The 17,832-nt window shown below is 34.0% G+C and overlaps 1 protein-coding gene across 1 annotated transcript in view; it reads right to left on the reverse strand.

The window, feature by feature from the left end:
* Nucleotides 1-17,832, reverse strand: part of LOC106079215 (guanine nucleotide-binding protein subunit beta) — a 43,064-nt gene that overhangs the window by 23,390 nt on the left and 1,842 nt on the right. Inside the window, exon 2 of the mRNA XM_013240359.2 lies at nucleotides 10,969-11,128. The gene's annotated coding sequence lies outside the window, so the exon portion shown is untranslated. The remainder of the gene's footprint in view (nucleotides 1-10,968; nucleotides 11,129-17,832) is intronic.

The raw sequence follows: 17,832 nt of genomic DNA on the forward strand, positions 1-17,832 counted from the left end.
AATAAAATAATAATACTCTTGTACTTGATATTTCTAAGACCTATTTATAAATTTCTATGAAATTTGGCACACAGTTGCAAGAATATATTTAGATTGTTTTGAAATAAAATTACTTCTTTATGTATAATACTTTCTTTATTCACAAACATATTTTTCTAATCGCTACACCTTTTTGTAAGATTTTTTTTAGTAGCATATGTATCTTAGTTCATAAAGTTGTAAATACAATATATAGTTTTATTTGAATACCTTTGTTAGTTTTTAAAATATGTACTTATATGTTAGTCTTTAGTTAGTTTTTAAAATACTGTGTACTTAAATGTTAGTCCCCTTTATTCTTTGTGTAGAGAAGTACGTAGCGACTTAAACAACAGATAACTATAAAATCGTCTATTTTCATAAGCTCAGTGGTATTGGCTTAAGCCATCGAGTTCGAATATAAGTCAAACATCTTTTTAAAAGATAAAATGCATTTAAAAAGCGATCACGGCAGCCTTCACACAGATACCCCTCCTTTCCCCTTCCCTTTTCCCAACTGGTCCAAACAAATATTCAAAAAGCTAACAAAATAAAATTGAACTAAACAAACAATTGGAAAAAATATTTCTAATCGTACAGATTTATTTCTATTAGTCTATATTTAATACAAGACTCCAAACTTATTGATACAATTATACTTCATATAAGCTTTGTATTTTTTTAAAAGTATCTCTTTTATTTATGCGGATAGAGTTACCCCCACGAAAATAAAAAGAGGGGGGAAAAGAACAAGTAGTATTCACCCGTCACTACGGATAGCTGCCTGGTTGTGCGGTTTGCGTGCTGGACTGACGTTCAAACCCTGCCCGCTCCCACCCCCCTTCGTCCTGCGGGAGGTTTGGACTAGTAAGTAAACTATCTTCAACTCTGAAGGAACATCCGAAACATATAAAACATTTAATAGCAGGGTCGAACTTAACCATTGTGACCAAGAAGTCACGGAAAGAGAACAAGTAATCTACTATGAATATTTACCCGTCAAGGCCGAACTTAACCATTGTGGGGCAAAACGGATTTCGCGGGGGCCAAGTTTTGGTAGGGAAGCGGATAATAACTGAAATGTAAGAGTTTGTATTAGAAAATAAATTCATCTATGCATATTATTCATTCTTTACTGCGTAAAAAATTGCATTACGAGCCTTGCGTGTAGCGAAGTCATATAGTATATCATAATAGAGACACTGACATTACATTGATGAAACTTATCAGAGCTAGGGGTCTTAACCACAGGCAGTTTCGAAAAGTACTTGAAGATTTAGAAACAAAATAATCCGATGTATCCATTGCCTAAGCACGGGCAAGGAAATGAGAAGAATATAAAATCTCAAGAAAGACAATTATATGTTCCTTGAAGGACATTGACTGTGTCACAGTGATGGGAACTGACTTTGCAAAAATTTTAGGAAATTTTATACACCAGCGTTTGTCTACAAGCGGCGTACCGCAGCTGCTTCAAAAAAAGAAGCTGATGAATATTATTTTAAAAGTATAGAATAAATTTATAGAGACTTTAAATAATGTTAATAATTACACTGTATGATATGAAATAAGATTATTTATTCCACAAAATAAAGACATATACCTTAATTGCATCCAGTGATATAAAAAAAAAAACAGTCATAATTTGGTTCTTATCTTTTTTGAAGTTGGAGTTGAAATATCAGGTTTCCTTTTTCTAGGCAAAGCTCTGGCTTTCAATTTTGATTTGATGCTTTCAACCAATGCATGTACATTTGTTTTACTATGAACAATCTTTTGTACATACAGATGGGAGAACTTTAATTTTTCTCTTCTTGCTGAGCCTGGAGTCTAGTTTTATATCTGGTCCATGCAGTCTGTACATGAAAAATTAATGCCTTATCAACAGGTGCTGTGGCAAAATCTACTCTGTGGAACAACTTGAGTGAAGTTTTGTGTTTTGATAGTAAAACATATCTGACTTTTTGAAATACTTCATAAGTTTGACACACAATCCTGTTAGTTTTTTAGTAATCAAACTGTTCATAAATGAGAAGGAGCTCTCTACTCTGGGCCCACTAAAAATAATTAAGCAACCACTAATCATTTTAAATAGGATATTGGTCTGGGTGGCTTTTAAAATAAATGGCCCACCAGTGATCAATCCTGTTCTTAGCAAAATCTTTTGACTGGAGACTGCTGTCTATTTGGATGTCTTATCTCCTCTTGAACAGCAACTTCTTCACAGTTAAAAAATGCCATTTTCTCTGCAAGCTGGCACAACATCTTCATAGTTTGGGAGTGTCCAACTGTACCAGGGTTTATTGCCCTGAGTAATCTAAGAGTTTTATTTTTTAAAGCAAACTTTTGCAACATATATTTGGCACAGTCTTTGTATGCCACTAAAAGCTGATTGAGAAACATTTACTTTAGATTGTCCAGTGTACAGTAAAAAATAGTTTAAAAAAACATCTTTGTCTAAATCAAAATTTGCTACTTTGAAAGAATCAAAATCTCTAACTTTATCAGGTTTTACAAAACAAATTAAAATTTTTTTGATAAGTTGAATTTGCTCATCAAAAAGCAGATGAAGATTTAAGAGTTGACCTTGTACTTTGATGCTTTTTAGAAGCTGCGTGACTTTTAATAACTTTTTTCCTCACTAGAACCATACTTTTATTTTTTCTTTACAAATGATGCACCAGGCGCCCCAGGTTCTTCTAATTTCCTAATATAGCTGGAAAGAAAGTCGCCCATACAATCTTTCTCCTCCATAAATACCCATTTAAATTTATTCTTGACATTTTTGTCAATTTGCTTTAGACACACGCTTTCTCTATTTACTATTTTAATTTGAACACTACCGTCACTGCTGACATTTTAAAAACAACTTTTAACAAGATCTCACAATGTCAGCATAAGAAAACTAAACTAGATCTAGTAGACTAGATCTAAATCTAATCTAGAAAACATTTATTATTATTTCATTTCGCATTCTTCATTAATAGAAATATAATAAAATCAAATTTATGTTGAAAAATAAAATCCGATTTTTTTTATTGTTATATTGAAGAAAAATTCAATTTTTTTTTTGTCCGACATAATGGATCTGACGAAATTCAAGTCTTAATTCGCATTTTTCAGTAAAGGCAATATAAAAGAATCGTTTCTTTAATTTTTTAAAAAATAATAAAAATTAGAAATATCAGCAGGAAAAATTCCGATTTTTTTTCCAGGACAAACTGGGTCTGACGAAATTTTCGGAAAATTCCCATCACTTCTGTGACTTTGTTAGTTAAGTAATATTTCTAATGAAGAGTGGAAGACAGATCTCATGTTTTTCATTGGAAGCATTGCAATGGGTTGTTTGCATATGCAATGTAATTGCATGTTAAACTTTTCAAGCAAGACTTTCACAAGCAAATGAAAACAGGTTCTGCCATTTTCTTTTGCTGAAAACTGAAACTGTTTATAGTGGAATGGTTATAAGTACACGACTTATTTGGTTTCCTTGATTATGGTATTTATAAAAGCAAATTTGAAGAACCAACCAAGAACCAGTTTTCAATACCATCAGCTTACCATTTAGCACAGAAGTTGATTCAGCTCCAGAGGACATGATGTTAAAAGACAATAGCAAATTAAAAAAATAAAATTAGTTTCAGAAACTGCTTAAGTGTATTTTTCTAGGTTGTAAGTACATTATATATATATATATATATATATATATATATATATATATATATATATATATATATATATATATATATATATATATATATATATATATATATATATATATGTGGCACCTCATTCCCAAAATCTTTTTAAGTGCGGACCTCGATGCAATAAAGGCTTCCCACCCCTGGTCTAGATCTATTACAAATTTAATTACATGACTGATTCAAACTAATATAAGCTTTGTTTTTTTTTGTTCTTTTTTTTTTTTTTTTGAAGTATTTTGGTTGTTCTTTTTGTGTTTGTGGATCTGTGTATGTGAATTTTGGTATGCAGTAAAGTATTTCTGGTACCAGAATTATTAACTCATTACAACTGGATTGTTGGCGAGAAGTCCGAATGATAGCAGCAACCAGGGGAAACTTTGGAAATATAAACTCAAAATCAGCTCCCGAAGCGATTGGCTCAGACAGGTAAAAAGGCAGGTTTCAATATTTTCATAAAGAATATCAGAAACTATGAATTACAAACTATCAACAACTACAAACCTATCTTTGTCGATACAAAAAGAAGAGACGTGCTCATGTTGAAAGTGTTGCCAATGCTGTTGTATTATTAGTTCGACTAACAACTTGATACCAAAGTGTACACAGATGTATTAATGTTATTATTATTACATTGTTAATATTCGTATATATGAAAATATAGTTAAATCCTAGGTGTCACAAAGACCACATCATGAATGAATAGATTTAGATACAGGATTATTACAGCAATTAGACCCCACTATGATCCGCTAACCACTGTCAAAAAAAAAAAAACTCAAACTCTATGGCCACATCACAAGGTCCTTAGGACACGCAAAGACCTTTTTACAGGCAACAGTATCAGAAAGAAGAAAAAGAGGAAGACAGAGAAAGCGATGGGAAGACAACATCAAAGAACTGACTGGCCTATCAGTGAATGAAATTTATCAAAGGACAGAGAGGAATGGAGAAGCAACGGTTGACAGATCTTGTGTGGTGCCCCAAAGGTGCCACAGACTAAGGGATAGGTGAAGGTAAATTTAAATGTGAACCTGGCCTAACTGATGTTATTGAATGATTATCTAATTGATCTAATTGTTTTGTAAAGGGCCATCTCTCATTCATAGACTTCAATAAAACTTTTCCCTAGAAAAAAAATTCTTTTCTCATCAGTCAAGTGAAAGTTGGGTGACTGTTGCAGAAGTTCATGTGTATAATACGAAACTATTTATAATTATACTCCACTTATAAGTATACTAAATAGATTGTTTCTCTTTAAAAAAAAAAAGGAAATATTTCTTTGTAAAAGTAAGTAGTTAGTATGAAGGAAATTACTCAGTTAAAAGTAATAAAATAATTTTAATTTAATTTTTGACAAAAAAATCAAAATCCATTTGCATAAATGTGTTTAAAATATTGTAAATAGTTACCTCCCTTACTAAGTAGTCTCCAGTGTTTTTTTGTTACTAATTAATAGTGAATAGTTGTCAAAATGGAGTATATAATTTGTATGAAAAAAAAACTGCTTGCATTGTGGATTTTAAAAATTAAAATTTTGGCTTTAAGAAAAGAAAAATGTAGACATTACATCAGAACTTTGAAATGTCTAAAATATCATAATGTCATTATCTTTTTTAGTTTGCCAGATCTAAATGGGAGGGAGAGAATGACGGATGAAAGGACGGACAGACAGACCACACAAAACTAATAGCGGCTATTCCCCTTTCGGGGGCCGCTAAAAATGGTTTCACATTTCACAGAAATCTAGATCTATCTAGCTGGAGCCATTAAGATTAGTTAGGGCCTATGTCAAGAGTGAGGAGTCGATTAATTGTAGATGAAGAATAAGATCTAATAATTTCTTTTATGATCACCGATTAGGTGGATACCACAAAAGGCTGGTCTAGATCTAGTGGAAAGTATGGCATAAGGTTAAACAATTCAATAAGGTACTTTCATAAAGAAGTTCAATAAGCTAATCTGATAAAGTTAAAGTGTAAAATTGAACCACCCATCCATCAAGTTTTATATGGAGGTGGGTCATTAGGATAAACCACTCATTAAATAAATATGATGTATATACGGAAGTTAAATGTAAAGTTGAACCACTCATTCATATACCTTTATATGTAAGTAGGGCATAAGGTTGGACCAATAATTGAGCTAATCTAATAAGGAAGTTAAGTGAAGTTGAATCACAATTGTATTGTTGAACCTGCCAAAATATACTTTTATAATTTAAAACTTTAAGTTTGTAAAAGAAATAAAGCCAGTGTGTGTTTTTCTTTGCTTAGTTATTCAAGATGGTCTTCCCACAAAATCCAGTTGTCTACAACCACATTCACATAAGATATCTGCATGAACTAACTTGAAGTATTGATATATTGTTTATAGTAGTTTCAGTATTAATTGATTTTTATTTCTGAAGTAGGGTATATAAGGAGTTCTTTTAGTCTTTAGTTTATATGACCAGAAAGTTATTTGTTAGTAAGTCTTTTATCAAACTTCACTTTTGAGTCTCTAATATACTAAAATAAAACTGACTCTGGCAGAATCATTATTATGCTCAGTTAGTAAATTAAAATAAATTATTAACAATTTTTTATTAAATTCTTTAATATTACTTTATATTTGTACAAATAACCGGTGCTATTTTACAACAAAAAATAAATGTTAGAAAAATCAAGTAATGAATAGGGATGTTTTTCAACACATAAAAGATTTATTTTTCCACAGCCTAATTAGGAGTAAAAATTTATTTTTCCACAGCCTAATTAGGAATACATCTTAAAAGCGCATACATTGATTACTTAATTGTAAGAGATTTTAGTTCTGTGTACCAATAATAATGGCAATAAAAAGCTATTTTAAAGCTACCTGTGTATTTTAGCATCATTCTGGTTACAAAATACACATGCTATCCGGTTTTAACATAAAAAGTTCTGAAATACATCTTGCTTTTTCCAACTTCATATTTATGTGAAGTTGCATTTTCAGCATTTGTAAACATTAAGTCAAAAAAAAACAAAAAAACAGACTATTGGACATGGAACTGCATCTCATATTAAATTTAACAACCAGGGAACCAATTTCATCCTTCTCATGCAAATATATTTGGGAAAAGGGGGGGGGGGGGGTTAAGGTGTACTCAGTGTTACAAAAAAGATAAAAAGGAGTACACATGTCAAATGTTTGGGAAACACTGGTGTAAATAGTGTACAATATCATAGAAACTACACAGCCTTGTGGGGCCCACATCCCATAGTACTCAAGCTGATGACAAACAGAAGATGTTGAATTAGGAAATTTAGAACCCATGGATTATATAGAGGCTGAAATTTTGGGATTTTCTGGGAAAATCAAGGTCACTATATTAAAAGTAAACTTATGAGGATCTAAGCTTTTGTTACAAGTTGTTTAAGCATGTATTTTTCAAAACATGAGGAAGAATGGAAATTGTTTAAACTATTTTTCATTTCTTTGCTACTGATATTATTTCTGAAGTTTTCCAGATTCCTGGAATTAAACATGATTTAGTGATTAGTTAAAGATGCGGAAAAAGATAAAATATATCTGTTCATCACATAGATTAACTAACTTTCCACTTATTATATCGGGCTCAGAATTTCTCACAGAATCCCTCATCAACCTCCAATTTAGTCATTAACTCATAGTCATTCTCATTTTAATGCCTTGTTTCTTATCCAGCACTGTTCTGAAAGATGTTCTAAATTTTTTCTTTTTGTCGCCTCAATTATTGTTTTGATTTTTAATGTCTTTTTTAGCATGACTCTTGGTTGCTGGCCTTTTAATAATGGTCCTCGGGGGCTTATAATTTCCATAAACATTTTGTTGGAATTATTAGCTCCTTACAGAATAGCAGATAAGTAAATAGTTTCTGTTCGGTCATTGATGTCTGGACATATTAAGTATACAAGAAAATAGTGGAAACCTACCACCCTCCTTTATTTTTAGTTTCTGTTTAGGATTATTTTACTATTTCTAATCATCAATTTTACAGAGGAATAGGTTTCAAATTGATTCCTGTATAATTAATCCAATAAATATTTTCTGAGCCATCATTGTTTTCACGCATTTCCCATGGAGAGGTTATTATTATTTTGACACAGATGTTATATAGATATAATCAATATTGAAGACAACAAAAATATCATTTCACAAAACATGAGACCAATTTGACTAGTATAAATGCAATTGAATCTGGTTACCAGACCAACACATTATTCAGGCCAAATTCTTAAGTATTCAAACATTTTTGGGAATAAAGAAAATGCTCAAGTCATCAGACCAGCCCAATAGAACAAAAATGATCCCCACTTTCATGTGGTTCAATTATTGGAACTCAACAATATACAGTGATGGGAACAGACTTTGTAAAAATGTTATGAAATTTTTGTGCACCCACGTTTCTGAACTGGCAGCGACTTAAAAAAGAAGTTGCTGAATTATTTTTTTTTTAATAATGTACAATTAATAATATTTAAGATTTTCTTTAAATAATGTTGTATTACATAATAATAGCTTTACTGCACACATGCACACAAAATGCATGCAAGGCACTATTGTTTGTACATATAGATGAGAGGAGATAGCTTTTTTGCAGATGCTTTATATGCAGTCTGAGCATTCTATAATAGATAATTTCTTTACTAGTATTGTAAAAAAATTCTCTCTCAAACAACTATAAAGAATTAATGTGTTTAAAAATCAAAGCATGCTCGAGTTTAGGAAATACTTCAAAAGTATGAGCAACACTTCTGTTGGTATCACTGGTAATTAAACTTTGTACATAAGGTCCACCAAAAAAATGCTTTGATTAGCAACTGAGAGAAAGCTGTTGAATCTCTACTGGGTTCTAGATCTAGATGTTATTGATCTAGATCATACTAGATCTAGAATGTAGAGAATTGTGACATGTCTAACTAGACTCCTTAGGGTTGTAGTCTAGACTCTAGATCTATTCCTGTATAATAAGTAATCTAGATCTAGATGATAGATCTAGATCTACAATGTGTTTTGAATCGGTAGCGCTTCGATATTTTTAAAAAATTAAAATGAAAAGAGTCGCGTTGGTGTAATAGCTAACTGAAAGGTACCAACCCGCCACTCCCACGTTCATTCCTAGACTAAATCTAATTGCTACAGATAAAGAACCAATCAACTATAGATCTGGGCGTAATGTGTTCACCCCACTTTTTTTTTTCTCCCATTGGTCAGCTTAGCGTGACCTCCATGACCACTTGTAAGCTAGTCTAGAGGAAAAAAAAAGCATACAAAATGTGACGGGTTAAACTCGTATTTGCATACTTGCTGTGATTTTTGGGAGATTTTGCATAACGAATACACATTTTGCATAACGGTAGGCAGGTCTGTTATATCTAATCATAAATCTAGAGATGTCTAAATCCAACACCATTTCCATCAGAAAACTCATGGAAGAAGGGTTCAAATTAGAAAAATCTAGGGGCAATCACAGACCTGCCTACCAAAAAAAGTCCAAATGCGTAACGCTAATGGTCAAATGCGTATTTTGGTACCAGAATGTATAACACTTACGCGATGCACTATTTTGTCATATATATATTTAGTCTAGAATTAATTTATATATATATATATATATATATATATAATATTAGATCTAGATGTCATGATTAGATCTACAATCTAAATCTAATCTAGATCAATACGACAATAGAAATGATATCTAGACTAGATCTGGATTTATGTCTATATAATGAATATAATCTACTCTAGATCTGGGCTCAAGAATGTTGCTGATGCCGTGGATCCGCTACAAACATAGGCCTACTCCAAACTTTCGTAGGCCTACCTTCATCCTTGATCTATTCTATACTAAGACTAAGAATGTAGTCTAGATCTAGACTAGATGGTAGTAGGCCCTAGATGTTATCGATCTAGATCTAGTCAATCTAAATTCTAAATCATACTATAACTAAATTGTATCTAGATTGTAGAGTAATGTAGAGAATCATGTCATAATGTAATGACTAGCTCTAGATCTATTCCTGTATAACAAGTTATCTAGATTCTAGATCTAGAATCCAGATCTAGACTAGATATCTACAATGTCACTCAATGTGTTTTGAATTGATTGCACTTCGATATTTTTTTATATACAAATGAATACGGGAATCAGGGATTTAACATAATTAATTTCTACTAATGAACTTACAAAAAAAAAGTCACGTTGGTGTATCAGCTAACTGAGCGGTACCAACCTGTGTACCAACCCGCCACTCCCTCACTCTCGCATTCTTCATTTCTAGACTAAATCTAATTGCTTTTAAGAACCAATCAACGTATAGATCTGGACACAATGTGTTCCCCCCTCCACCCAACAGGACGGCTTAGCGTGACCTCCGTGACCGCTCGTAAGCTAGTCAAGATAGGGGGAAAAAAGATATGAAATACGTAACGCGACGGGTTAAATGCGTATTTGCGTACTGACTGTCATTTTTGGGAGATTTTGTGTAATGAATACGCTTTTTGCGTAACGGTAGGCAGGTCTGCAATCATAACAACAGAGCCAACCGCATAGCAGAAGGGCATAATGATACTCTTAAAACGCTGGCAAGCAGCCATTGAAGTCTAGACTAGCTCTAGAGAATCTATCTTATCTTAGGATCTATATATTGTAGACATTACTTCAAAAAAGAAGATAATTATGCATTTCATGTGTCAATCTGATCATGTATGTTTATCAATGACTTAAACTCTGCTAATACACATACTACATAGATCTAGATCTCTAGATTAGATCTAGATTTTTTCTAGATCTAATTTGAACCCTGCCTGCTGTCTTCCATTGAGACCATTGGTAAATTAGTTTTCTGAAGTAAATGGGATAAGATTTAGACATCTAGATCTAATCTAGATCAAAAGTATTCAAATTAAAGAATCTAGATCAAGAAATCTTATCTAGATCTATCGAGACGGATAGTTTTAGACTTTTAGGACTAGGGCGCTAGGGTATATATCTAGATAAAACGAGATTAAAAAAAAAAAAGAACTTTAACTGTGTCAATAGACAGGTATCAGATATGTTCAATGTTCAAAACAAATCAAGTTTTATTTCGCATTCTTCTGAAAATGGAAAAATAATCAGAATTTGTTTCAAACTAATAAAAAAAATTCGACATTACGAAATTTTTTGGAAAATTCCCATCACTGAATATAGCAAAGTCAAATCATGTCCAAAAAATTTAAAAAAAAAAAAAAACACTACCTTAATTTCTAGGTTTGCCTGCAGTTGTTGATTTTTTTGAAATTTCAGAATGACTACCTATCTCCTGGTCCACTGGAGTGTCGCATCACCCACAATAGGCAATGCCCAGATGGCTCCTAGTGTACCTTGGCCTACACTACACTAGCACTCCTTGTGCCAACTGAAAATTGAAAAAAAAAAATTAGTATGGAGAAGCAACAAGGAAGAAGAATAATTATTTATAAATGTATATTTTAGCTACAAAAATATATTTTTAAAAATTATAATGCCTTAATCTCATAAATATTAGAAGCTGAACACAAACTGCTTTTTAAATCTTGTTTCAGTTAGTGATCTTTTCCACCACAATAGTACAAAAAAACTGATGCCTGAGTTTTGAGCTTTCCGAATAGGTTTTATAGGATTGTGTTCAATCTCTCCATTCATTCCTTATTGTAACAAATTACTGTCAAACAATCTTTATTTATATTATTGCTTTGCAATAGTTGCTGCTATTTTTCATTTTATGTAACTCTCTAAATGTCATTTACAATTTGGAGAAATTGTTATGAGATTAATTAGATGGATATTTTGTGTGTGTGTATGTTGCTTGTATTTGCACGTATATGGTTATAGTTTAGTAATGCTGAGGTGGACAATCTTTGTATTTTTTTCTATCCACTTAAATAGATACATAATTTTACCAACCTTACTGATATCTGAGCATTTCTTTTTCCGTAAATATTTATTAACTCTATCTCTCTGTCATTATTTTCCATGTTAAGAAGGAACTATTCATTTTTCCCTTTTGTATTTCACTAGTCTGTTAGGGTTAAACTTCAATAACATTTTTCTTTTAATTAGACAATGTTATAATTGGTAAAGATTAATGCATACCCTTTTTTATACAACACCAATTAAAGTTTATGAACCCAAAAATGCAGTTAATATAATCCAAATCAACGATAGTATCGTCAATTAGGAGAGAAAGAGTTAACAACATTTAGTATTGTGTGCAAAGACAAAATCAACTTTTGACAATGTCGCAAAACGTTTGTTTTCATAGTAAATTGGATGCAGGACCAGCACGTTTTCTTTTTTTTTTTTTTAAAAGACAACATAGTGTTAGCGGTTCCTCTTTTTTAGTTTATTTTCTGGGACCTAAACAATATACTATTTCTAAGCACACTTATTCATCTTCAGTGATGGGAACAGACTTTGAAAAAAATGTAGGAAATTTTGTACACTCGCGTTTTTTAACTGGCTGGTCGCAGCGACTTTAAAACGGAGTTTGCTGAATTTTTTAAAATTATGTAGAATTAATTATATTAAATATTTTCTTTAAATAATGTTGTATTACATAATAATTACACTGCATAAGCTTTACTGCACACAAAATGCATGCAAGGCATGAGAAAGTACATAAGAAAGGAGAAACCTATTTGCAGATGCTTTATATAATCTGGGTCCAGGCAGTCTGAGCATTCTATAATAGATAATTGCTTTACAGGTATAGTAACAACTTCTCTATCAAAATCAAAACATGCTTGAGTTTTGGAAATGCTTCAAAAGTATGAGCTACACTTCTGTTTGTCATATTATCATATTATGGTGGAAAGAATAATATTTAGCTGCTTGGGTGGACACCCTATTAAGATTTTAAAGAGGCCTTTTCTGCTGACTAGATCAAAGGCCTTTGTCAGGTCAATGAATGCAATGTACAAAGGCATTCTTTGCTCTCTGCACTTTTCCTGAAGTTGACGGAGAAAATCATGTCAATTGTGGATCTCCCTGAGCGAAAGCCGCACCGTGATTCTGGATAGACTCAATCAGCAAGTTTTTGTAGCCTGGGAAGTATCACTAGAGCAAAGACTTTGCCTACAATGCTTAGAAGAGAGATTCTCCTGTAGTTGTTGCAGTTGCTTCTGTCACCTTTGTTCTTGTACAGGGTGAAGATCTTTGCATCCTGCCGATCCTGTGGCACAGCACCTTCTTGCCTACAATTTGCAGAGCACTTCATGTAAAGGTTGGCTTAGTGTAGTTTTGCATTGTTTCAGAAGATCTGGGGTGATACCATCACATCCAGGGGCTTTGCCAGCAGCCATGTTGTCTATGCCTTTGTTTGAAGCGAGGGTGCCACCAAGATACTCTGTGCTGTGGTTTAGTCTTGAAGTAGGTGTTAGTGACACAGAGGGAGTGTAGTGAGCAAACCTCGAGGAGCCTTTGTCCATTTTCATTTACTTTTCCGACACCAAAGCGCCCAATACAGCTGTCCCATGCAGAGGTGGCTTATCCAACATTGAGGTCGCCGAGGATGATAACTTGTTCCGTATTGGGGATCTCACTGAGAGCAGACGAAAGGTTGTCGTAGAACATGTCTTTGGCCTCTGATGTGGAACTCAAAGTAGGAGCGCAGGCACTTATCAAAGTTACGTGTCTAATAGATGTGTTAAGGCGTAGTGATAGGAGTCTTTCTGAACTGTTACACTTCAGCTCTACTGTGTTCAGCAATGTGTTCTTAACTGCGAAACCAATGCAGTGTTTCCTTACTTCACTTTCGGCTTTGCCTTGCTAGAGGAAGGTCTTTTTCTTTGATTGAACCAGAGTCAGCTAAACGAGTTTCCTGTAGAGCAACAATGTCTACTTTGAGCCTGGACAGTTCATCATTTATTATTGAGCAGTTTCTGGCATCTTCTATGTCTGGTAAGTTAACATTAAGTCCAGTTTGTAAAGTACACACATTCCATGTGCCCAGTTTAAGAGTGGAGCTCCTCTTTTTTTTCTTCATGTCGACTGGTACATTAGCTTTGAGCCTGCTTTTCAGATTTTGTCCTATCCTCGTGTACCCAAACTAGGAAGACAGGCATGATGGGACAGCACCTTATTGACTGGGAGCTGCCCAGCTTGAGGCAAGCGGTAGCTGTCCATTGGAATCGTAGGATCCCTCCCACTAGCAAAAGTGGCCCCTGGCGCTCTGCTCTACGTCAATTGAGCATTTGAGCTTATAACCGGTAACTGCCACTCATGTTTGGCCGACGCTAAAGGCGAAGCTGGAGTGTCCTCTCCAGTTTTTGGTTTTGGGCTTTGAGTAAGCGAGATGAAAGGCTGGGCATTGTTTATGGTTGGAACGATGTCGCCCACACAGCAGTTCCCCCCTCTCAGAGCAGCTCATGAGACCAAAGGAATGGAATATCCGATACAGTTTGGGATCAGTAGCGCTGCAGGCTCTGCCAGTCTGCAGCACAGTGTGCAGTAATCTGCCTAAGAGTCACCAGCTCCTGATTTTTCCTCAGGGTTGTCTTCCGAAGCCTTTCCCATGTTTGAATATAGCTGCAAGGCAGCAGAGGTTTGTATTCAGAGTTTTCCTTAACCAACCAAGGCTAAAGAGCACCTCCTGCCTGAAGCTTACTGGTTTAGGCACCAGTTGCTCGCCTTTGCTCCTTCTGTTGGTGATAACAGTTCCGCCTGGCTCAGTACCTGATCTACACGTGAAGGCCAGGAGTTGGACTGGTTGTCAGAGGCTGTTTGAGACGCAAGCCATTGGAAATATTTTATAGGTAATGGTGGGCTTAGAACTATTACGGCCGGAAAGCATTAACAACCTTGATGATTACGACTACAGTTAGATTGACACATTTCTAATGAATTTCAAGTGCTCTTAGTTTTCGTAAAATCACATCACAAAGAGAAAGATTGAAAGATGGATTTTATTAAGCTCACACAGATCCTAGCTGGAAGTCCTCAGTGGAGTCTACTGTCTACAAGCAGGGCCTGCCTTACATAATTGGAGGTAAAATGAATAAAGAAGCCCAATGCGAAGTGAATAGTGTGACCTCAAATAAAATAGAAAAGCATACAATTAAGACCTAAAATATGCAATGAATTATAAACTGTCCTGTATCACCTGTATCTATATCTAAATCAACAAATTCACACAGCGCAGATGGCACTAATGTGCTTCATGGATGATTCATGATCACCAGACTAGAAATAATGTTTCCACATAACAAAAAGGAAAAAACAATGGTCTTCTAACATATATATATATTATAATCTAACAAATACATCTAAATATTTATGAGAAGACATAGAAACAGAGTTCTGCTATGTTTGAGATTTAATTTGCAATTTTTTTTTCTTAAAAAAATTCCCTTAGTCGTTTGCAAGACCTCCACCAATTGGAGGCCAAGTGACTAAGGACGGTCCAGCTACAAGATTTTTTTTGTAAGGGGGGGGGGGGGGGGGGTTTTAGATCAGTGTGACTTGATCAACAAAAACTGCTCCTCTCTTACACTAAATTTGTTTAACAATGTGTGGTTGGAGGTGGATAGCGATTCCATCTTCTGCCTCCCCATCTCTTTTCATAAATCCACTAGTAATACATTCTGCTACGGGAGTCCTGAACCAGTTTTTCTCTCGTACCATACCGGTGGCTATTTTCTCCCTTTCTTCTTCCGTACCTTTAAACTCGCGCCGACACATACGATCGTAGTTTTCACAGCAGAACTAGGTGTGATGTAATCACCTTTCCCTGTTAGGAGCTTCGTCAACAGCGCTGTATTACGTCAGTTACAGTTAGGATCACCGGAATGCTCGTTGTCAAGAGCGGGGGTGTGTAAGATAGTGTGTGTTTATTTTATTAGTTGTGAGGGTGAACTGCTTTAGCACGGGATTTTCAAGAGGGGACAATAATGTTTCCTGTGGTCAGTCTAGTTAGTTGGAGAGCTGACCTGGTCTGAGTAGGGTGCTTGTGATTGTTTATCAGTTATTATGCCTAGTGAAAGGAGATGTTATATTATTATTCTTGCTATGTGTGTGTACTGAATATTTGGGGTAACGCTCTGTTGTTTCACGATACCCATATGTAAGCTATTATTGCATCTAGTCAAGGGGCCCTGTAGTATTTAATTTGGGCACATTTAGATACTCTTACTAGTGAGGATTATGTATTCCATATTATATGTGTAACACGTTTGCTGTAAATAAATATTGATTCTAGACCTCCTTTATTAAGTGTACGTTATAATACTTATGCGCTTGTAAAGATCAACAGTTGGGGCTCTAATTTACGCCCTTCATAGACTCATACCGTTAGTACATCAAGCCATTTATCTATAGTAGAGAACTAACCCCAAGCCTTTTACATTTGGGGTAAAGGGGAAGGACATGGTACGGTGAGTTACCTTGGTCAATACCGATCTGCTTATTAACTTTCTTTGTTATATCACCGACATACAGTTCAACTAAGTCGAGACTAGGACTAAAATATGACGTAACATAAGCGATGTCCTGATCAAAACTCTCTAGGTTTGATCCAATATTGTTGGCCAGCTTCTATAGATAGTTATGTACGACAAAAACTCCTGTGATTTGATCCTATATTGTTGGACAGCTTCTATAAGCAGTTATGTATGACAAATACACTCTGCTTGTCACAGTGTCTCCTCCCCCTCCCCCTATTTGCTCCAGAGAAGTAAATAAAATAAATAAAACTCATAAATAAAATAAATTATATATTTTATATAGAGCTACTTTCATGATTATAGCATGCTCAGAGCGCTATGGTCCAATCTCATTTGTGGACCAGTTGGTGGAGGGGGTATCTGGGAGAAAGTTTTCCTTGCTGCCCTTAGGCGCTAGGTAAACAGAACTCTTCTTCAGTCGGGTGTCAAACCTCGAGCCCCCTTAGTAGGTAGCCAAGCCAAGTTCAAGCATATTAGCCTCTCAACCACACTTCACAATCTGCTTGTCATAGTGTCTCCTCCCCCCTCCCATTTTTTGGTCCAGAGAAGTAGTGACACTAATACTACTTCAGCTTGCTGGTCTTTCATCTCATTGAGAAATTTAATAAAGTCATTGATTTGTATCTGGACTGTCTCTATTTGGAGCCATCTCAAGGTTACTAACGTCGATGCCATTGTAACATTTCTTGAATCTTCCCTTCCATTCCACAATCCAATCATGACTTTCTCTACTTTGTTGTGGATATTGCTTATTTTTATATTGTTCATTGTTTTACATTCAATAGTTTTATTATTTCTCTTTGTTCTATTACGGTTTGTGTGTGTCAGACCTTATGTAAATCTAATTAACCCTGTGCATTAAGCAGTCATTTAAACTGAGCTAATTAGTTTACTAACTATTGGTAATTAATTATTCAGTTTGGAATTGAACAAGTGAAAAAAATTGTACTTGAATGATGTGGTGGTATAAATATTTTTTTTATTATTATAAAAACAACAAAGATTAAATTACCCTATGACTACAACATGTCAAGCTTAAAGTTAGAGGTTATAGGCCTGTATTTAATGTAAATATTTTTTCTATTAACTTTTTTTTTCGTCTTTGTAGATCTATGTTATTACTTTTATTACATAATTTATATTTAGTCTTTAGTTATTGCTTAAAGTACAAAAGCTTGTTTGCATTCTAAATGAGTTTCACTATTAGATCTAATAGGTGTTAGAAACAAAGACATAATACAAACAGAATAACAGTTGACAATTAACTTAAGGGAGATATTCTAGTGTTGAGTGTTAAAAAAAACAAAAATGGCAATATTTCAAATGACAATATTGAATATATGGTAATAAGAAATTAAACTTAAAAATATATATATATTAAAAACTATTTATCTCCAGAGAAATCAAATTACATATTTGTAATCTGCAATTTTTTTGGGTGCGTATTCTTACAATATTAAAGAAACCTGATTCTGCGTATCTAGTCATGTAAACTAATACAGATATAGATACTTCATTTTCTTTTCTATGTCAAACCATTGATTATTTATCAAATAATGCTGTGTCAAAGATGAATTTTTTATCTATAGATAGCGATGTTACAATATCCGGTGACACACCCCTTTTATTAAGTCAAAAAACT

The sequence above is a fragment of the Biomphalaria glabrata genome, chromosome 13 (genome assembly GCF_947242115.1).
Source record: "Biomphalaria glabrata chromosome 13, xgBioGlab47.1, whole genome shotgun sequence".
NCBI lineage: Eukaryota > Metazoa > Mollusca > Gastropoda > Planorbidae > Biomphalaria > Biomphalaria glabrata.